The 24,031-nt window shown below is 35.3% G+C and overlaps 1 long non-coding RNA gene across 1 annotated transcript in view; it reads left to right on the plus strand.

The window, feature by feature from the left end:
- LOC108300204 overlaps window positions 1-24,031 on the plus strand; it is a 118,839-nt gene that overhangs the window by 88,936 nt on the left and 5,872 nt on the right. Inside the window, exons 4-5 of the long non-coding RNA XR_005199137.1 lie at window positions 11,433-11,966; window positions 23,859-23,938. This is a non-coding gene — a long non-coding RNA (uncharacterized LOC108300204). The remainder of the gene's footprint in view (window positions 1-11,432; window positions 11,967-23,858; window positions 23,939-24,031) is intronic.

Raw genomic sequence — 24,031 nt, forward strand, 5'->3', positions numbered from 1 at the left:
GTTCACAGAAGTTTCTTACTACCCACCTTCTGAAGTCTGATTCTGTGATTTCATCACACTAGTTCTCCATCCAACCTTGTTCCCTTGCTGGTGAGGAGTTGTGATCCCTTGTAGGAGGAGAGGTGTTCTGGTTTCGGGTGTTTTCATCCTTTTTGTGCTGGTTTCTTCCCATCTTTATGGATTTGTCCACCTGTCACCTTTGTAGTTGCTGGCTTTCAGATTGGATCTCTGAGTGGGCATTCTGTTTGTTGATGATGAGGTTATTTCTGTTTCTTAGTTTTCCTTCTATCAGTCTGGCCCCTCTGCTGTAGGTCTGCTGAGGTCCACTCCAGGCCCTGCTTGCCCGGGGATCACCAGCAGCTGCAGAACAGTAATGGTTGTTACCAGTTTTCTCCTTCTTTGTCCCAGATGGATACCCGCCAAGTGTCAGTCTCATCTCTCCTTTATGAGGTGGCTCTTTGGATATACAGGGGTCAGGGAGCTGCTTGAGAAGACAGTCTGTTCTTTACAGGATCCCAGATGCTGAGCTGTGAGCTCCATTGTTCATTCAGAGCTGCTGGGCAGGTACCGTTTAGGTCTGCTGCAGCAGAACTCATAAACCGCTTTTTTGTTCCCAGGTGCTCTGTCCCAGGGATTTAGGGCTTTATTTATGAGTTTCTGTTATGCTAGTGCCTTCTTTTTTTTTTCCTTCAGAGCTGCCCTGCCCAGTAAGGAGGCAGCCTAGTCACTGTCTGCCTGTAGAGGCTTTGCTGAGCTGCTGTGGCCTCCACCCAGCTGCTGAATTAACTTCCCTGCAGTCTTCTTTATATGGGTGTAGTTAGAACTGACTTGGCAATGGTGGCTTGCCTCTGTTAAGGTGGAGTCTCTCTGTAGTGGCAGGTTGCCTTGGCAACAGCGGGCTGCCTCAGCAATGGCGGGTTGCCTCAGCATTGGCTGACTACCTCTGTAGTTTTGGACTGCCTCAGTAATGGCAGATGCCCCTCCCCCACAAAGCTGGACCATCCCGGGTTCAGTTGCGCTTGATGTGAAACTCTCAATCCAGAGAGTTTCTGATTGCTGTTCTTTTGTGGGGGTGGGACCAGCCAAGCCTGATCACCTGGCTCCCTGCCTCGGAGTCTTTCTTTTTTTTAAGTCGGTGTTCCAGTTGCCTGTTGAAATGGCGCCGGGTTCTGTGTGTTTCCCCGTGCGGCGACTCACTGCGCTTGCTTAAACAGCATCACTGAGATGCATGGTGCTGTTTTTGCCCTGGAATCTACTGTCCTGGTTCCCTGTTCAGTCCCCTTTTTAAACAGATGAATGGGTGACTTCCCGTGGCTCCAATCGCCAGCCAAAAGGGCACCCGGACCAGTGTATTTTGTACAGAGAACCTCTACACTGGGGTGCTGACAAAGCAGCTGCGTGGGGCAAAGCAGCAGTGCCGGCCATCACAGCTGTGCTGGCGGAAACAGCCGCGCTGGCGACACGTGGAGCTCCTTCGCCTGGGAACTTCCTAGTCTATGGGCAATAAAAATGCGGCATCCACTCACCCCTCTGTGCTTTCACTGGGAGCTGCAATCCTGAGCTGTTCCTAAACGGCCATCTTGGATCCACCCAAGAAACCTTTCAGTCTTTCTAATACAGTTTCATATATGGAACTTCCTCTATCTGATAAAGGATATTTTCCAGAAATCTATAGAAAATAACATGCTTAACTTTGATACATTAAACATTTGAATATTCTAATTTGTACATTGAAATTTTATTTTTAGTAACTTGATACCTTGGAACCATTTTTACAAAGTCAGGTATGTGATAAGGGCATTTGTTGTCACCAATAACCTTCGACAGTATACTTAAGATTCTGGTTAATGTAATAAAACTAAGGTAAAGCAATAATGTATATAAAGTTTTGTAAGGAAAAGACAGCTTTAATTTTCCTAGAATAATGTATCTAGGAAATGGAAGAAAATTAAGTAAAAATCTTTGATAATTAATAAGAGAGGTAAACCTAAAAAAAATACCTTTTCCAAATACCAGAATAGCCAATTTGAAACTATAATAGAGAAAATGAGGGTCTTACCGTGATAAGAAATAAAGCAATAACAACAAAATCATAAGTGCTAAGCAATAAAACTAACAAGAAATGTGAAACTCTATATAGGTACAATTTATAAAATGTTACTGAAGGGATATAACATATTCATGTTCTGATTTGGAAGACATAACACAGTAGTTCTCTCCAAATTAATGTAGTCAGTGCATTCCTCCAACAATCAGAATGGGATGGGGTAGGTACAGTGGTTCACGCCTGTAACCACAGTAATTTGGGAGGCCGAGGTGGGTGAATTTCCGGAGCTCAGGAGTTCGAGACCACCCTGAACAACATAGTGAAATCCGGTCTTGACTAAAACACACAAAATTAGCTGGGCATGTTGGGGTGTGCCTGTAGTCCCAGCTACTCAGGAGGCTGAGGCACAAGAATCGCTTGAGCCCCAGAGACAGACGTTGCAGTGAGCCAAGACTATGCCACTGCATTCCAGCTTGGCCTGCAGAGTGAGACTCTGACTCAAAATAAATAAATATAAAGAATGAGATGACGTTTCATAATGGAATTTCATAGACTACATTAAAAGAAAAAAGGAAATATGTAAAGAGCATGGTACTGGTACCAAAACAGACATATAGACCAATGAAACAGAACAGTGGCCTCAGCAGTAATGCCATACATGTACAACCATCTGATCTTTGACAAACCTTACAAAAACAAGAAATGGGGAAAGGATTCCTTCTTTAATAAATGGTGTTGGGAAAACTGGCTAGCCATATGCAGAAAGCTGAAACTGGACCTCTTCCTCACACTTTATACAAAAATAAGACCTAACACCATAAAAACCCTAGAAGAAAACCTAGGCAATACCACTCAGGACATAGGCAAAGGCAAGGACTTCATGACTAAAACACCAAAAGCAATGGCAACAAAAGCCAAAATAGACAAATGGGATCTAATTAAAGTGAAGAACTTCAGCCCAGTAAAAGAAACTACCGTTAGAGTGAACAAGCAACCAACAGAATGGGAAAAATTTTTTGCAATCTACCCACCTGACAAAGGGCTAATAACCAGAATCTACAAAGAACTTTAAAAAATTTACAAGAAAAAATTTAAACTAAAATTGAGAAATGAATATGGGACACACAAAGACCTTTGATAATGCCATCAAAAAGTGGGTGAAGGATACTTCTCAAAAGAAGACATTTATGGAGCCAACAAACATATGAAAAAAAGCTTATCATCAGTGGTCATTAGAAAAATGCAAATAAAAACAACATTGAGATACCATCTCATGCCAGTTAGAATGGTGATCATTAAAGAATCAGGAAACAACGTGGAGAGGATGTGGAGAAATAGGAATGCTTTTACACTGTTGGTGGGAGTGTAAATTAGTTCAACCATGTGGAAGACAGTGTGGCGATTCCTCAAGGATCTAGAACTAGAAATACCATTTGACCCAGCAATCCCATTACTGGGTATATACTCAAAGGATTATAAATCATTCTGTTATAAAGACACATGCACATGTATGTTTGTTGCAGCACTGTTTACAATAGTAAAGACTTAGAACTAATCCAAATGCGCATCAATTATGATAGACAGGATAAAGAAAATGTGGCACATATACACCATGGAATACTATGCAACCATAAAAAAGGATGAGTTCATGTCCTTTGCAGGGACATGGATGAACCTGGAAACCATCATTCTCAGCAAATGGACACAAGAACAGAAAACCAAACACTGCATGTTCTCACTCATAAGTGAGTGTTGAACCATGAGAACACATGGACACGGGGAGGGGAACATCACACACCGGGGCCTGTCAGGGAGTAGGGGGGTAAAGGAGGAATAGCAGGGTGTGGGAGGATTGGGGAGGGATAACATTAGGAGAAATATTTAATGTAGATGAGCTGTAGATACCACTGCTAGGGATGCAGCAAACCACCATGGCACATGTATACCTACGTAACAAACCTGCATGTTCTGCATATGTATCACAGAACTTAAAGTATAATAAAAATAAATAACAATAAAGTAAAAAGATACGCATAAGTATAGCCAAAAACGTTTTAAAGAAACAATTATAATAAAGGAGTCTTCCCTTAGGAGCTATCTAACATTCTATCAATTACAGTAGTAAAAATAGTACAATTGTAGCATAGAAATAGGCAAATAAAACAGAGATAGAGAGTAAAGGAGTAGACCTATATATGATAGGTGCACCCAAATCTCAGAAATTACCACTAAAAAACTTATTCATGTAACCAAACACCACCTGTTCCCTAAAAACCTACTGAAATACAAAACAAATTTTAAAAAATGTATAATCTATTCTTTTAAAAAAGAAGTAGACCCATAAGTAGATAAACTTTTGATTTATAATAAAGACAATTTTAAATTGGTATAAAAAAAGCCTACAAATTTTCAAGTTGCTTTGAACAATTATCTGTTCATTTGGAAATTATAATGTCATCTTCAGACCTTACATCATTCGCTAAAATGAATTCTAGATTATTTTAATAGTTAAGTATAATCAAAATTATAAAAAGCATTTGTGAAAAAAATGTAACTTAACTGTGTTAAAAACCTTTTTGTAAAAGATATGAAGCCCAGAAGCTATAAAAAGGAAAAAAAAAGTGATTTATTTTTATGTTGAGTTTTAAACTTAGTGTTCAAAAGTATAGATTTTGCAGCCAGAGTGCCTATTGTTTAGATTCTGGTTCTGCAACTTGGTTATATGGCTTTGGGTAAGTTTGTAATTGCTCCCTGCCTCGGATTTTTACTTGTACATGACTCAGATTTTTACCTGTAAACTAGAGAAGGTAATAGTACCTTCTTCACAGGACCAGTGTAAGTCATATATGAATTAATATGTCAAGTACCTTGGAAAGTACTTGGCTCAGAGTAAATATTTTATATATATTTGCTACTATTAAAAAGACAAGTTGAGAAAAACCTATTTTCAATATATAGAATCCAGATCCAGAATACATGATGAACTCTAACAAGTCATTTAAAAAATCCCAAAAGAAATATAAAGGACATGAACACACAATTTACAGAAGAAAAAATTATATGACCATACCTACTTACACTAAAAATAAGAGAAATGCAATTTAAAAATGACAGTAAAAAATATTTATATTATCACGTATTGCCAAAGATATGAAGAAATGTTGATAGAATTATAACTTGATGAAACATTTTGAAAGGCAACCTGGAAGTATCTGTAAAATGTAAATGGCCTTTCATTATTTACAACAATTCTACTTTTAGGAATGTATTTCAGAAAAATATGCTCACATGTGTACCGATATGTGTATACAAAGGTTTTCTTCAACACTGTTTACAACAAAGAAAGAATTATAAATAACCTAAGTGTCCATCCCCATGGAGGGGATTCAATAAAGTATCTCTAATTCAATAAAAACAATGCGATTGTTGTGAAAGAATAACATAGTCCTATATACATACTTCAAGTTCTATTTAAAAAGTAAAAAGTCTGTTATGAGTTACTACACTCTTATTTAAAACTAAATTTAATGTTAATGTTTACATATATTATGTAAATACATAGAAAGTTAACTGGGTGTCTATATACCCAAATGTAACTCTACTAATAGCTGGAAATCAGAAGAAGAGTGTGAAGAGGGCTGCTAAATGTAGATAAGGACATGGGAATTAAAGATTTTTTTTAGGGCCAGTCACGGTGAGTCACGCCTGTAATTCCAGAACTTTGGGAGGCCGAGGTAGGCATATCACTAGATCAGGAGATCAGACCAAACTGGCTAACACGGTGAAACCCATCTCTACTAAAAATACAAAAAATTAGCCAGGCATGGTGGCAGGTGCCTGTAATCCCAGCTTCTTGGGAGGCTGAGACAGGAGAATTGCTCAAAGCCAGGAGGCAAAGGTTTCAGTGAGCTGAGATCACGGCGCTGCACTCCAGCCTGGGCAACAGAGCGAGACTCTGTTTTAAAAAAAAAAAAAAAAAAAGGTTGTTTTAGAAGTGAAAGAGGATAGAGAAAGCACAGATAACAAGACATAGCTTCTTTTCTGCACAAGAATATAATAAAGAATGGGTGATAAAACAAGTTACTAAAATGTATTTATTCAAAAATCTACACCCAGAGCTATACCTGTCAATTTAGAATTACCATGAGGTTCAAATGAGAGAATACATATAAAGGGCTTACCTGGCACACTCTGTAAATATTTACAAAACACACACACACACACACACACACACACACTTTTATTGTAAAGAATGAAAGAAATGATGCTACTGGCAAAGAGCTGACTTTTTTTTTCTCCTGTGTATCAGTACAGTTCCATAGAGCTCAGCATAGGATATCCTTCTTGCTCATATGCTTATTTCTATGCAGTCTGCTTCTGTCCACTACAGTGAAGCTCAACTGCTGGGAGTTATTTTGTTGCATGCTGTTTCCTCACTGCTTTGAATAAGGCTTGGCAAGCAGTAAGAACTCAAAAAAGTTTCCTTGAATCATAATTTCTTTCTGCCAGTGCTTATCTCATACTGATTAATGTATTTCTTGCTATGGTGAATGCTTGAGTGATAATCCCTAGCTACTTCCCGAGAAAACATTTCAAAACAGGAGTTCAAGTTCTGTGCTTTCACTAATATCTTAACTTGCTAAAAACATTTGACAAAATTCAAGTTATTCAAAGCGGCTTCATTAGCTGTTTTGCCAAAACAACAAAGAAATGAATATTTTGAATAGATGTAGACTTGCTCTTTCTACGAAATATCTATCCAAATGGGAATTATAAAATGAAATGGTGTTAATTCTCAGAATCCCAGAGCAGCATCTAGGCTTGCCAAGGCAGGCAGGCATCATTGAAGAAAAGATACTTGCCTTCAACTTTTTGATATAAACTATCTAGAGTAACCAGAGAAATACGAAAATACCAATTGGCAATGTTTGTTTAAGTTAATGCCAGAGGGCTTTTCTTTTATCTTTTCATGGAAAGAATTCTGTTGTCAAAATAGGCTTTGTGCAGGGAAAAATAAATGTGTGTTAAGCAAAAGGCTTCTGCAGTTTAATTTCCTCTTGCAAAAAGTAGGAAAATCTACTGTAGGTTGAATTCCAGACAACACTGCTGGTGGTTTGTGTGTCATCAGATCTTTGGGATCAATGATTGCAGATTGCAAAATCTTGAAATTTGTAATTACAAAAACAGGACAGTTGAAAATAGCTTGATGTGAACACCTGCCACTTACCCCTTTTTCTTTGGTTACGTTTGTCTTTTACTTATTAATTGGTAAGAACTCTTTATATAACTGGATATTAATTCTTTATTCATCTTCTAAATGCTTTTTAGCAAACTTATTTTCTGCTTTAAATTTTATGTATGGTATGCTTATTTTCTATATAGAATGTTTCCATTTTTATGTTGTTAACCCTGTAATTTTTTGTTCTAGTTTCTGGTTTAATTTTTATGTTGAGAGAGAGCATTCCAAACCAAAATAATTAAAGAAATAATACTCTATTGATTTTTATGGCTTTCTTACTAAAATTAAATATTTGCTAAATCTATAATTTAGCATACAGTGAGAAGCCTTGATTTCTTTTCAAAAATGGTTTTACATTTTTCAGTAATGTTTCTATTATTAAAAAAACCAAATTTACATTCTACCTTTTTCATTTACTAAATTGATGTGTATACTTGGGTCTTATTTTATTTTATTTTATTTTATTTTATTTTATTTTATTTTGAGATAGAGTTTTGTGCTTTTGGCCCAGGCTGGAGTGCAGTGGCACTGATCTCTGCTCACCGCAACCTTAGCCTCCAGGGTTGAAGCAGTTCTTCTGCCTCAGCCTCCCAAGTAGCTGGAATTACAGGGGCCTGCCACCATGCCTGGCTAATTTTTTGGGTATTTTTCATGGGGGGGGGGTTCATCATGTTGGCCAGACTGGTCTCGAACTCCTGAACTCAGCTGATCCACCCTCCTTGGTCTCCCAAAGTGCTGGAATACAGGCCTGAGCCACTGCACCTGGCCCTTGAGTTCTTTTGTGAACTGTTAGTCCATTTACTTGATCCTTTTGTCAAGCATACTATTTTATTTTTTTTATTTTATTTTTTTTATTTTTTCCCATTTATTTATTGTATTTTAGGTTTTGGGGTACATGTAAAGAACATGCAAAATTGTTGCATAGGAACACACATGGCAGTGTGATTTGCTGCCTTCCTCCCCATCACCTACATGTGGCATTTCTCCCCCTGCTATCCCCCCCCAGCTCCCCACCCCCACCGTCCCTCCCCTATGTCCCCCCAACTGACCCCAGTGTGTAGTGCTCCCCTCCCTTTGTCCATGTGCTCTCATCGTTCAACACCCGCCTATGAGTGAGAACATGCGGTGTTTGATCTTCTGCTAAGCATACTATTTTAATATCTATCAGGGAAAATCCTTTATTTTCAGAATTCTTCTAGCTGTTTTTACATGATTCTACATCTAGATGGGTTTGGGAGTCCGAGGTGGGTGAATCATCTGAAGTCAGGAGTTCCAGACTAGCCTGGTCAGCATGGTGAAACCCCGTCTCTACTAAAAACACAAAAAATTTAGCTGGACGTTGTCGTGGGCACCTGTAATCCCAGCTACTCAGGAGACTGAGACAGGAGAATCAATTGAACTCTGGAGGCGGAGGTTGCAGTGAGCTGAGATCGTGCCGCTGCACTCCAGCCTGGGCAAGAGTAAAAAACTCTATCTCAAAAAAATTTTTTTTCACTTTTTAAAAAATACTTATATGACTACATTCTTACTATAAACATTTAAAACAAAATACAGAATGACATATAATCTTCTCTTCTTACTTCCCTATTCTACTTTTCTTCCCTGAAATAATAATGGCTAATACTTTTCAGTGTATGTTTCTAGAACATTTTCTATTCATTTACTTAAATATATATGCTTATGTACATTTTAACATAAATGGAGCTATACAATAATTACTGCGTTGGGCTTTTTAAACTTTGTATTTCTGATAGATCTATGTCAATATGTAGCATTTTTCCTCATTGTTTTATTAAGATACATATCATACATATTTATGAAGATACACATGCACATATATTTATCAACCCTCAAGTGATATGCATACACACACACACACACACATATTTTGCCATAACACACAAGGCTCTTCAAAATGGAATCACCATAGCAATCATAATGGAATCACCATTGTATGAGCATTTTTTTTCTGCATTTCTTTTAGATTCTTAGAAGTGGAATTGTTAAGACATGGGATGTGAGTATTTGATAAACTATTAAATTGCCTTCCAAAAAGGTTTCGAACATTTACACTTCTGTAAAAATACACAGGAATCCCTGTTTTTCCACTTGTGTACCAGTTTTTGAAAATCATTTACTAATGTATGACTTCTATTTTGATTTTTGTGGAGGAGAATCAATAGACTAGTTGCTTCAGAAGCTATTATGGTGTACAAACGCAACTAATGTAAAACGTAAAATAGAATTCATATATTCCAAATTACTAGGGGTGAGGTATACCTTAGGATACACAGATAATGTAACAAAAACAGAGTATAAAGAAATATTTCAGTGCCATAAAAAGATAAAGCAAAAAACTAGTGACATAGAGTAACACAGAAATAAGACCAAATATTTTCCTCATCTTAGTATGAATGGAAATCTACCTAACAAAAAAGAAAAAAAAAGCACATTGAAACAAATAAAAACCAATATACACATTTAGTGACACAGAAAGGCTAAAGAAATCACAAAGCTATATCTGACAAACATAAAATTGAATTCAAGGTGAAAAATACTAACATTCAAAGATTCCTTTCTTGCAATAAGCACTACATGTTACACAATGTATAAAACTTTATCATCAATCTTTTGCAGCAAACAAATATAGAATTGAAATGTATAAAGTAAAAAACATTGGCAATCCAAATGTATAATAGTAATGGGAGACTTTAACACCTTATTCTGAGTTCCTCGCAGATTGAGTACATAAAAACATCAAAATTAATTTAGAGGGGACCAGAAAATATCAGTGAGATTATATCTATATATATAATATATATAGATGTATATATATTATATATATATATCATATATGTGATATATATATTATATATATATCATATATGTGATATATATATTATATATATATCATATATGTGATATATATATTATATCATATATGTGATATATATATTATATCATATATGTGATATATATATTATATCATATATGTGATATATATATTACATATCATATATGTGATATATATATTACATATATATCATATATGTGATATATATATTACATATATATCTCATATATGTGATATATATATTACATATATATCACATATATATGTGATATATGTTACATATGTTTTATATGTATATATATTAGTGTATATTATATATAATGTGTAACAGATAATGAGATTATATCTATATAGATAAATCATATTTATTATTTGTAAAGCAGATATCGTTGGTTGTACATCCACCCAGAAATAATTCACTCTTCTTTCTGGTTAACAGAATACCAATGTGGGCATCTTTGATAATAGCAGTGTATGAACTATGATGGGTCTAAGTTGACAATAGCAATCTCATTTCTACTTGTTAGTAATTGTTGGGTGTGTGAGATCAAAGGGAAAATACTTTTGGTCCTTCTAGAAAATATTTTTATTCCTGTTATGAGACTTGTGAGAACACTTCTTTTTCCCTCCTTGCTTTTGGACATTTACATGACATAAAAGGACACTGGGAATTGCTGTAATCCAATTGTCTGGGGTCCATTAGGGCAGACACTGCCAATACAGGAGGTGGATAGAGCATAAATAGAGACTGTGTCCTGGAACTCTGAGAATCTCTTCTTAACTTCTTAAGTGAGATAATGATTTATTATTGTTTAAGCTACATTACACAAATAGAGATCAAAATTTCAGAGCATAAACTATATATGTGGAAATAAAAGAGGGAAGAAAACAACCATTTGAAATGTAAAAAAACTTTCTCATAGTGAATCACTGATTCAGAGGTGTTTAATTGGAATGTATCTAGTAAATAACATTGGTAAAAATATTCCATATCAAAACCTGTGAGATGAGGCCAAAGGTTACACAGAAGAAACAAGAAATGATAAAAATAACATGAAACGTTCAAGACGTTTGAAAACAAACACAAGGTAAGCCTGAAGACAGCAGAATACAATCAATGATGGCAAATTGGATAAAGAAAATAAATTGATAAAATAGCTAATTGTTTAAAAATGTTAAATACTTAGCATAATAAAACTGCAAAATCATATCTCATAATTATCTTTTTCTGCTGTCTCTGATTCTAGAAATCATTGTAATCATAATTCTTATTTTTTGTGTTCTCTCTTTAGATTACATCTTAAATCTTTATTAAAATGTGCACAGGCGATCACTATATGTGAGGCTGTGATAACTAATTTTAGTGTCAGTTTGACTGGGTTAAGAGATGTCTTGATAGCTGGTAAAATATTGTTTCCGAGTGTGTATGTGACGATGTTTCTAGAAGGAGTGAGCATTTGAATCAGCAAACTGAATAAAGAAGATCCACCCTCACCAATATGAGTGGGCATTGTCTAAACTTTAGAGAGCCTGAATAGAGCCAAAATGTGGAAAGAGAGTGAATTCTCTTTCTTCATAAGCTGAGACTTTCATCTTCCCCTGCCCTTGAATATCAAAACTCCTGGTTCTCAGGCCTTTGGATTTGGGACTTACACCAGCAGCAGCCCCAACCCCAGTTCTCAGGCCTTTGGCCTCAGAATGGAAGTTACACCAACAGCTGCCCTGGTTCTCAGGCCTTTGAACTCAGACTGAACTGCACCACAGTCTTTCCTGGGTCTTCAGAATACAGAAGGCAGATCATGCACCTTCTTGACCTCCATAATCATGTGAGTCAATTTTTATGCTAAATCTCTATCTCAATCTCTGTCTCTACCTGTCTCTATCTGGACACAGATATCCTATTGGTTCCATTTCTCTGGAGAACCATGACTAGTACAGACTCCTTGCCAATTTAAAAATGTATTTCTTAATAAAAATGTGGGAAATTTCTAGATTACTTATACCCTTTTACATAAAAGATAAAAATGCATCCTTAGTGATTTAATATTTCAGCCTAAATTTCTTCTTTAATAAAAAACTCTATTTTTTGTTTATAAAATTATTTTTATCAGATATCTATTAGAAGATATCAGTCTAAGCAAATGAAACTATAATAGAAAATAGATACTTGTGGACTTTAAGAGTTTTTTTGTTATTCTTGAAATATAATAAATTTGCAAGGATATGATTCATTATTCACAATTTTTAAAATCATTCTTTTCCTGGTACATGGTGGGCCTATTTAACCAGAAGATTTATGCTTTGTTTCATGTTATGAAATCATCTTTTATTGTAACTAATGTAATTTATTTCTTCTGTATATTCTGTTCCCTCCGTAGATTTTTATTGTTTGTCCTCCCAGTCTTTTTCTTTCTAATGATTTTCATGGCAGTGCTTTTTCTCTGTCTTCTTTGCTATTTTTAAACACTTACGGTATCTTACTTACTTGGTTTTGTAATTGTCAGATATGCTGGCTTTTACTTCTAATTTGATTTTAATGTCTGTTGTGGCTTTATTCTCTTTCGTAATTTCTTACTTTAGCTCTGCTGAAGAAATGTCATATAATCTTTATCTCTTATAAAATTCACAGTATTTTAAAATCTTTTTGGAAGTAAGAAGTAGTTATCTAAATTTGTTGTCCCCAGATGAAATATGTTTTTTGTTTTATTTATCTATCTTTTGTCAAAGAATTTTTGTGTAACATTGCTTATTTTCATCTTATCTTTGCTTCATTTTATTATGGCCTGCTATTTGATACCAAATAATGTGGTATATTTTTCTGATTCCACTTCCTCTTTATCTGAAAATTTTTAGAGTAGTGTTTTTTCAGCCATAGGTACATGTTTAAATCACTTTAAAAACAGAGATGCTTGAATTCCAACCTAGCACAATTAAATTTCAATTCCTAATGATGGGCCTCAGATGACTATCATGCCATTGAGTTACGAGGGTAGATGTGGTTGGTTTTTATCAGCTGTTCATCTGTTTAAGGGTGGAAGAGATCTGTTTTAGGACAAATGGGCACCCTGATTGAACTATGGCTAGAACTTTTTACTTCTAGACTTTTAAGTTAAAGTGAGCTAATATATTCCCTTTGTTGTTTAAGCTTTAAGTTAGATTTTCTCTGCCTGGCAACTGAAAGGATCATAATTCATATGAGTGGAAATCACTTGAGGTTGCACTGAATTGTCCAGTACTATAGCCATTAGCCACATGTTGCCATTTAAATGAAAATTAATTAGAATAACCAAAGTTAAAAATTCAGTTTCTCAATTGCACTAGCCAGATGCTGGTACTCAATAGCCAATAAAGCTAGTGGCTATCTTATTGGGCAGCATAGATGTAGAATGCATCTATCATCTCAGAAATGTCTATTGGTGAGTGCTCTTCAGTAATTTGTCCATAGTTATGCAGCTGTTAGATTTCAAAACTATCATTTAAGCCCAGGTTTTAGATGCCTAGAGAAGCGTTCTTTCTATCATGCTCAATTAAGTCTCTATAATAAGTGCATTGACAGTAGGTATTACCTAACAAAATGGTGCCACTTCTCTTGGGTTTGCATTTTGGCTCTGTAAATATAACATAAATGAATGGTTTATAAGTCACAGCTAGTCATGGCCCAGCTTGCCTCCCTTATCCTATGTAAATGCTTATCCGTGTTGGTTTTAACCTGAACTTCTATGACTTTTATTAACAATATTTGTATTTCTGTTTTTTCCCCACATTTATATCAATGGTTAAATCTTTTCAACACTTTCATTGTTATTGCTTTAATTTTTCTCAAGATTCTCCAGGAGTTTGTTGTCCTTTGTGAATCTGCTAAATGTCTGTCTTTGCGTTTTTATTTTCAAATACTTGCACGTCAGGAAGCTTTCCCCAAGGTATCCGGGCTCTCTTCTTGACAGAAACTATGACATGAACAGAAAAATAGTACAAACTCCTCCATCCATGTCTGAAAATGAATTTGACAAAGCTTATTAATACCAGTAACCTGGCCATTTCAAAATCTAAGCACTCTGTTCATTGGCCGTAAAGCTTATATCTTCTTGATTTGCTTTTTAATAAATAACCTATTGAACATTTGAAGTGCTTGCTGGCTATCAAATTTAGAATTAATTGCACTGCATTACTCCAGGCAGATTAATAAAGCTGCCTATTTCAGCAGAATTCTATCTTAATGGATGTTTTGTGGTACTATTGGAAATAATACTGAACATAAATGAAATAAAGATTTAGTTTCGAGCATGACTAAGTTCAGAGTCATGTTAAATAATAGATAATATGTGATTTTAATCTTTGAATTTTTAAAAGTTTATATTTTTAATATTTATGGTATATTCTAGTTGCTTTGAAATAATATAAGGTGAAGACACATATGTCCAAAATGCTTTCCTAAATCATTTTATTATGCAAATTACATAAATACTGTACCAATTTTTGCTCTATGTAATATTTAAATTTTGGTAGAAGATATAATATTTTGTATTACAGAAAAGGCAGTGAATTAGGCATTGGCATTCAGGAACAGGAAGTAACATTAATCCTGGTTTTACTATGCTCTGCTATTTTGATATCATTGCTAAGTTGCTTCATTGGAAACGGTGCTTCTGTAACAGAGAGCTCAATTAAGGTTAATTAGCGGAAAGAACTTGACGTCCATGATTGATAGCTCAACTACTACACAAATGCACTGATGTTTTTGAACCATGTGTCTAACACCAGGTGTGATCTTGATGTAGTAATTGAAGTAATAAAGTGCTTTTTTCTATATGCTTATACAGCAGAAATAACCCCTAAGTGAGGCTTAGTTATATTCAAGATGATTTTGCCACTTATTTTTAAATGATAATGTTTATCTCATAAGATTATCACAGTGAAATCATTACAAGAATGTATTCAGAGTCATTATAAGAGATGCAGTCCTTCCATTTCTCACATTTTTATTTTGCTTCATTTATATACAGACGTATATGAAAAGTTCCCTTATTTCTGACATTTTAATGTTGCTTCATTCACAGAATGCTTTATTATTGCAACAAACCCTGCTGTCCTTCCAAATTAAAGAGAGGTGAAAAACAATGGGAGCTGAAAAACAATGGGAGCTATACATAGAGCAGAACACATCTGAATATGTAGTTCCTTGGTCACACAACCATGGAAGTGAAATATGACACATTCTCAGCAGTTGAAATTACCCTGAGCCTTTATTCCTATCTTAAACATTTTGGTTTCTCCCCTTCCCCAGAGGAATTAAGCAGAGAAAGAAATGTAAGGTATCCAAATTGGAAAGAAGGAAGTCAAGTTGTCCTTGTTTGCAGATGACATAATCTTATGTACAGAAAACCCTAAAGATGCTACCAAAAAACCATTGCAACTAATAAAGGAATTTCATAAAGTTGCAGGATACAAAACCAAATAGAAATTTAAGTTCTCCATAGATTTTGGATAGTAGCCTTTGTCAGATGGGTAGATTGCAAAATTTTTTTCCCATTCTGGTGGTTGTTGGTTTACTCTGTTGATAGTTTCTTTTGCTTTCAGAAGCTCTTGTGTTTAATTAGATCCCATTTGTCTATTTTGGCTTTTTTGCCATTGCTTTTGGTGTTTTAGTCATAAAGTCTTTGCCCATGCATATGTCCTGAATGGTATTGTCTAGGTTTTCTTCTAGAGTTTTTTTTTTTAATTGCCAAATATCTTTCCTTTTTTGTTGTTGTTGCATTTTAGGTTTTGGGGTACATGTGAAGAACATGCAAGATTGTTGCATAGGTACACACAAGGCAGTGTAATTTGTTGCCTTCCTCCCCATCACCTATATCTGGCATTTCTCCCCATGCTATCTCTACTCAACTCCCCACCCCCTGCTGTCCATCCCCTATTTCCCCCCGACAGACCCCAGTGTGTGATGCTCCCCTCCTTGTGTCCATGTGTTCTCATTGTTCAACACCCACCTATGAGTGAGAACATGTGGTGTTTGATTTTCTGTTCTTGTGTCAGTTTGCTGAGAATGATGGTTTCCAGGTTCATCCATGTCCCTACAAAGGACACAAACTCATCCTTTTTTATGGCTGCATAGTATTCCATGGTGTATATGTGCCACATTTTCCTTGTCTAGTCTATCATCGGTGAGCATTTGGGTTGGTTCCAAGTCTTTGCTATTGTAAACAGTGCTGCAATGAACATTTGTGTGCATGTGTCCTTATAGTAGAAAAATTTATAATCCTTTGGATATATACACAGCAATGGCATTGCTGGGTCAAATGGAATTTCTATTTCTAGGTCATTGAGGAATCACCACACTGTCTTCCACAATGGTTGAACTAATTTATAAACCCACCAACAGTGTAAAAGTGTTCCTATTTCTCCACATCCTCTCCAGCATCTGTTGTCTCCAGATTTTTTAATGATCACTATTCTAACTGGCGTGAGATGGTATCTCAATGTAGTTTTGATTTGCATTTCTCTAATGACCAGTGATGATGAGCATTTTTTCATATGTTTGTTGGCCTCATATATCTCTTCTTTTGTAAAGTGTTCATATCCTTCACCCACTTTTGAATGGGCTTGTTTGTATTTTTCTTAAACTCCCGACCTTAGGTGATCTGCCTGCCTTGGCCTCCCAGAGTGCTGGGATTATAGGCATGAGCCACTGCGCCTGGCCTGTATTGTTCTTGTAAATCTGTTTTAGTTCTTTGTAGATTCTGGATATTTGCCCTTTGTCAGATGGGTAGATTACAAAAATTTTTTCCCATTCTGTTGGTTGCCAATTCACTCTAATGACTGTTTCTTTTGCTGTGTAGAAGCTGTGGAGTTTGATTAGGTTCCATTTATCTATTCTGGCTTTTGTTGCCAGTGCTTTTGTGCTTTTGGTGTTTTGTTCATGAAGTCCTTGCCTACGCCTATGTCCTGAATGGTTTTGCCTAGATTTTCTTCTAGGGTTTTTATGGTATTAGGTCTTATGTTTAAGTTTTTAATCCATCTGGAGTTAATTTTAGTGTAAGGTGTCAGGAAGGGGTCCAGTTTCTGCTTTCTGCACATGGCTATCCAGTTTTCCCAACACCATTTATGAAACGGGGAATCCTTTCCCCATTGCTTGTTTTTGTCAGGTTTGTCAAAGATCAGATGGTTGTAGATGTGTGGTGTTGCCTCCGAGGCTGCCTTCTAGAATTTTTATGGTGTTAGGCCTCATGTTTAAATCTTTAATCCATCCAGAGCTAATTTTTGTATAAGGGTTGTGGAAGGGATACAATTTCAGCTTTCTGCATATGGCTAGCCAGTTTTCCCAACACCATTTATCAAATAGGGAATCTTTTTCCCATTGCTTGCTTTTTTCAGGTTTGTCAAAGAACAGATGATTGTAGTTGTATGGTGTTCTTTCTGAGGCCTCTGTGAAAAAGCAACCCCATCAAAAAGTGGGTGAAGGATATCAACAGACACTTTTTAAATGAAGACATTTACGCAGCCAACAAACATGAAAAAAGCTCATCATCACTGGTCATTAGAGAAATGCAAATCAAAACCACATTGAGATACCACCTCACTCCAGTTAGAATGGTGATCATTAAAAAATCTTTAGACAATAGATGCTGGAGAGGATGTGGAGAAATAGGAACACTTTTACACTGTTGGTGGGAGTGTAAATTAGTTCCACCATTGTGGAAGACCGCGTGGTGATTCCTCAAGGATCTAGAAATGGAAATACCATTTCACCCAGCAATCCCATTCCTGGGCATATATCCAAAGGATTATAAATCATTCTATTATAAAGACACATGCACACGTTATGTTTATTGCAGCACTGTTCACAATAGCAAAGACCTGGAACCAACCCAACTGCCCATCAATGACAGACTGGATAAAGAAAATGTGGCACATATACACCATGGAATACTGTGCAGCCATAAAAAAGGGTGAGTTCATGTCCTTTGTAGGGACATGGATGAAACTGGAAACCATCATTCTAAGCAAATGGACATAAGAACAGAAGGCCAAACACCACATGTTCTCACTCATAAGTGAGTGTTGAGCAATGAGAACACACACAGAGAGGGGAACATCATACACCAGGCATGGGGGTTGAGGGGCTGGGGAGGAATATCAGGCAGTGGGGGGATTGGGGAAGGATAGCATTAGGAGAAATACCTAATGTAGATCACAGGGTGATGGATACAGCAAACCACCATCATGGCACATGTATACTTATGAAATAAACCTGCACAATCTGCACATGTACCCTAGAACTTAAAGTATAATAAATAATTTTTAAAAATACAAAAATCAGCAATATTTCTATATGTGAATAGAGAACTTTCTGAAAAAGGAAATCAAGAAAAAATACCTTTTACAATAGCTACAAAAACCTAGAAATTAACCAAGAAAGAAAAAAAGTGTTTACACTGAAAACTATAAAACATTGATAAAAGAAATTGAAAAGACTACAAAAGTGGAAAGATATCTCATATGCATAGAATAATTCATATTGTTATAATATTTACACACAAAGCAATCTACAATTTTAATGTAATCCCTATCAAAATACCAATTACATTCTTCACAAAAAAGAAAATACAGTACTAAAATTCATATGGAACCACAAAAGACCTGAATAGCCAAAACAATCTCAAGAAAAACAAAAACAAACGAAGTTGGAGGCAGCACACAATCTGACGTCAGAATTTACTAAAAAGCTGTAGTAACATAAACAGCATAGTATTGGCATAAAAACACACATAGACCAATGGAGGACACTAGAGAACCCAGAAATAAACCCACCTATGCATAGCCAATTGATTTTTGACAAAAGTGCCAAGAACACAACTGGGGAAAGGACAATCTCTTCAATAAATGGTGCTAAGAAAATTGAATATCCACAAACAGAAGAATAAAATTGGACATCCAATCTTTCATTAACTCAAAATGAATTAAAGATTTAAATGTAAGACTCAAAACTATGAAAATACTAGAAGAAAACATAAAAAAATTCTTCATGACTTTGAACTAGGCAAAATATTTTTATAAGAACTCAATAGTACAGGCAAGAAAAACAAAAATAAAAAAAATGAATTACATCAAACTGTGGTGTTGCTGCACAACAAATGAAATCGTCAACAGAGTGAAGAGAACCTCTACAGAATGGGAGAAAACATTTGCAAACTAAACATATGACAAGAGGTTAATACTTAAAATTTATAAGGAACTTGAACAAGTCAAACTAAAAAAATAACCCCAAACCATAAAACAAGTAATCTAACTGAAAATGGGCAAAATATCTTAATAGACATTTCTCAAAAGAAGACACCCAAATGATGAATAGCTATATGAAAAAAATGTGCAACATCACTAATAACTGGGGAAATGCAAATCAAAACTATATTGAGATACCATCTCACTCCAGTTAGAATGGCTATTATCAAAAAGGCAAAAGATAAGTGTTGGTTAGGATGTGGAATAAAGAGAATGCTTGTACACTGTGGAAATGTAAATTAGTACAGCCACTATGAAAAACAGCATGGAGATTCCTCAAAAAAAGAAAAAAAAAATTACCACATGATCCAGCAATCCCACTACTGGATATATATCCAAAGTAAATGAAATCAGTATGTCAAAGAGATTTCTGTACTCCCATATTTATGGCAGCACTATTCACAATAGCCAAGACATGGAATCATCCTAAATGTCCATCAACTGATGAATGGATAAAGAAAATGGGGTATATAATATACCCACAATGGAATATCACTCAGACATAAAGAATGAAATTCCATCATTCAGAGCAACATGGATGAGCCTGGAGGACATTATGTTAAGTGGAATAAGCCAGACACTAAAATAAAAATATCACATCCTCATTAATGTGTAGAATCTAAAAAAGTTGATCTCATAGACATAGTAAATAGAACAGTAGTTACCAGAGACGGCTTGGTAGGGGGAAGAAGGAGAGAGAATGTTCAACAGGTATAATGTTACAAAATAGAGAAGAAAGATAAGTTCTGGTGTTATATTGCACAGTAGAGTGACTATAGGCAACAATAAGGTGTTATATAGCTTGAAATAGCTAGGAGACAGGATTTTGTATGTTCCCACTACAAAGAAATGATACTATGTTGCACGACACTACCCTGTACTGCACTGCAGAAATGATACTACACCACAAAGAAATGATAAATGTTTAAGCTAATTACCTTGATTACATGATGTGTACATATATCAGAACATCACATTGTAATCCATAAAAATGTACAATTAATATGTTTCAAAGCAAAATTAAAAGTTCAAATTTAAAAAAGATATGGATCCTACATCTATAAACTGTGGGAAAATCTCTGTAAAATCTAGTAGGCAATCACTTTTTCTTGTTTACTGCTGTGTGCTTGTAACTTAGAACTGTGCCTGGCACATTGTAGGCATATGAACGAATGACACAAAAGGTATGGACCATGTATCTTCTAGGTCTTATTGTAATGGTTTCTTTAGCAGTTCTACTGTGTGCTATGATTGTGTTAATCATACTCAATGGACAGGGAAATAGCTTCTCTTTTTAATCATTTTATTTATTGTAAAAGAATAAAGCCTATACTATGGATTTTTTAAAGGAATAAATGCTTAACATGCATGTGAAAGAGTTATAAATTTAAAATCATAATTCCACTATTAGTTTTTATTAGGTTCCATTTTGCTTCATCATTCTACATTCCTAGCACTTGAAAACATTGATGAAAGATGTTTTACTGAAAGATGTTTACAGTAAAAAAAGATGTTTTACTGAAAAAAGATTATAATTAGAGATGTCAGTGTAGAGAAAACAGATGCTTAGTGGAATAAAAATGCAAATACTGTGATGATAAATGTATTCTGTTACGATCAAATGAAAGTATTTATTCACTAAGTAAATCTGTGGAAAAGCTTCCAATGCCAACATTGAAATGTATGTATCTCAGCCAGACTGATGTCAAAATGTACTAGAAATATTCTAAAGACTAGACTATTTTTTACTAAAATTTTGCTTTTCCTCAATAAGCATTCTCCATTAACAAAAACTAAGAAACAAACTAAAGCCAGACTTCTTAATAGTGCTTATAAAAGGTCTCCTAAAAGTTAAACGTTCTGTTTGTAACCCCATGCTATTCTAATCTAGACTCTACACTTGAATTGTGGGCTTAAGCTCTACCATTTCAGTGAAGCCTTTCCTCAGTCCCTCATGTTAGAGGCTATTGCCATTCTGAAAATGACTATAGCAATTGCTGACACAGCCCACTATTTCTTAGAGGGACAAATCCATTTTTCGTAAATAATTAGTGTGCATTCCATGTGTCGCTTGAAGAGCTGGCCTCTTTATCTTGTTGCCTAGTTTTATTTCTTTAGCTAGACTGTATGCTTCAAAGGCAGACATAGCTCATATGTTTATGTTGTTCTTCTGAAGTCATGAAACAGTTTTACATTGCAGCTATCTAATAAGTATACATTCATTTTGTTTGAAAACACAAAAGCACAGAATGTTAAAGCTAAAAGGGATACTACAGTTATCACTGTGTTTCAACATTTTGAATTTAATGCTTTTGGGAAGGATATGTAGTCTTCAGTTCACCAAAGTCCCCACTACTTTTGTCTGACCTTGGCCACTGCCACATTTGTTGGTCTCTGAGGCATTTGTAGATGTCATTCTGGATAGACACCCATAAGGGCCTGTGATCCAGGGGCTTTAAGTGAGTTGCCTGAAATGACACTGAGCTACCTTAATGACATTGCCAGGCCTAACCTGAAGGCCTTATTTTTATTTATTTTTCAGAGCTCTTTTCATTTCGATATATTGCCTTCTCAAGTGACTTTTAACCTAATTATTGTTTTTGTATACCAGCCTGCTTCCTACACCCAAATTCAGTTGTAATAAAAATCAAAGTCTACTTGTTCAAGACTAGAGCTACTACAGGGCTATTTGAGAATGCATAGTCAACACTGTAAATCAGAACATAAGTACACTTTGTAATAGATATAATAGATATAATTTGGTATGTTAACTTTGCAAAAACTTTTGTGGTGATACAGAACAATGAATCTGAACTTGTGAAATGTTTAGGTAACAGTAATAAGCTAACAACAAAACATTGTATCAGACTCTTAAAAATTGTAACAAAATGAATATCTTTTAACTCTACTCTGTGTAAAACATTCCTAGATCATGCTATGAAATAGTATCAAAGCCCCTATAACTGACAGGAAAAGGCTCCCATTCCTTTATTTGTCCCTGTATCTTTTCTAGGTGCTTAAAAATAAAAATAACTTATGTTTGCAGGATAGAGACACCATAATCAAAAGCATTTAATGAGAATGAGAGAGAAGGACACACACACACACTCATACACACACACAGATTATAGGCTCATTGATTAAAAAATTAGAAAAGTTTTATGTGAACATTGGTGTCTATCCTACATCTAAACAAATCTTGCCAAGAATCTATTTTATAGTTTAAGCAATGCTATTGTTTGTACAGTATGTTTCTATAATCATACAATTATTTCCCAAAGACATCATCATTTTTTCTTTATATAATTTTTTAATCAGTACAATGTAATATTTTAGTTTGAAGAAATTAACTGAAAAATCAAAATGGTTTTTTTTGTCCATGGCAAATAGAGCATTTCTTAGATTTATTTCTTAAAAATGATTTAGTTGACACACATAAAACGACCCAAAATGTGACTTCTAGCCCTTTATTGAGGGAACAGATGCAATCTTTATCTGTTCACTACCACATTATTATGCAGACAAAGAAAAGACAAATGAGGTCTCATGCCAATGACACAGTTAATGCGTTTATAAAAAATAAAACTATGGGAGTAAATGTTCTTAAATGGAAAAAATGTATATAAACTGAAAAAAATTTTGAAGAAAAAACATGTTTGTGGGGTCAGGAGAATAGAAGTGAAACTGTTTTAGAGCTCTTTATTTTCAGCAGAAAATCAGTCAATGGGAGGAAAAGTTGCATGTACCACAATCTTGAAGAACTCTTAACACCTTGGGGAAGTCAAAAGGAAACCAGACAAACCACAAAGTAAAAGGTACATAGCAAGGGAAGAGAAGGAGCTAAAGCAGGCAGGTGAAATTGCTCTGCACAAAACCTTAGAAACAATAAGCATTATGAAAATGGGCCACTTATTTTTTTGCTATGCAAGAATCTTGTTTGATGCAGTCTTTGCTCTTGAACAGACAACTTATATTTTCCCACATTTGTACAAAATAGTAGCCCCCTTACTTTGTACCCTAATCCTGCTTTACCTGTTTAATAGCAGTTACCACCACCTGATACGTATTTGTTTGTATATTGCCTAAATTTCTCCACTGGAATATAATGTCTCTAAGGTCATGGTTTGCTGTTACAACCCTTGTGCCTAGAACAATGTCTGACACATGGAGGTGCTCAAAAAGTATTTGTTGAAAGAATGTGCATTTAGGTACTGCATTTAGATACTCTTCACTTTTTTGGTTCCACTTTTAATGATCTTACTCTATAATGATTGATTTGTTACTGAATGATAGACACAATATATATTCTGGTTTTAATATGTCCCCCAAATTTCATATGTTGGAAACTTAATTCCCAACGTGGCAGTATTAAAAAGTGGGCCTTTACATACACACCATGGAATGCTATACAGCCATAAAAAATGAGTTCATCTCCTTTGCAGGGACATGGATGAAGCTGGAAACCATAATCCTTAGCAAATCAACACAGGAACAGAAAACCAAACACCACATGCTCTCAGTGGTAAGTGGGAGTTGAGCAATGAGAACACATGGACACAGGGAGGGGAGCAACACACACTTGGGCCTGTCGGTGGAGTGCGGTGAAGGGCAAGGG

This window comes from Cebus imitator, unplaced genomic scaffold (genome assembly GCF_001604975.1).
Source record: "Cebus imitator isolate Cc_AM_T3 unplaced genomic scaffold, Cebus_imitator-1.0 Scaffold25, whole genome shotgun sequence".
In the NCBI taxonomy this organism is placed as follows: Eukaryota; Metazoa; Chordata; class Mammalia; order Primates; family Cebidae; genus Cebus; species Cebus imitator.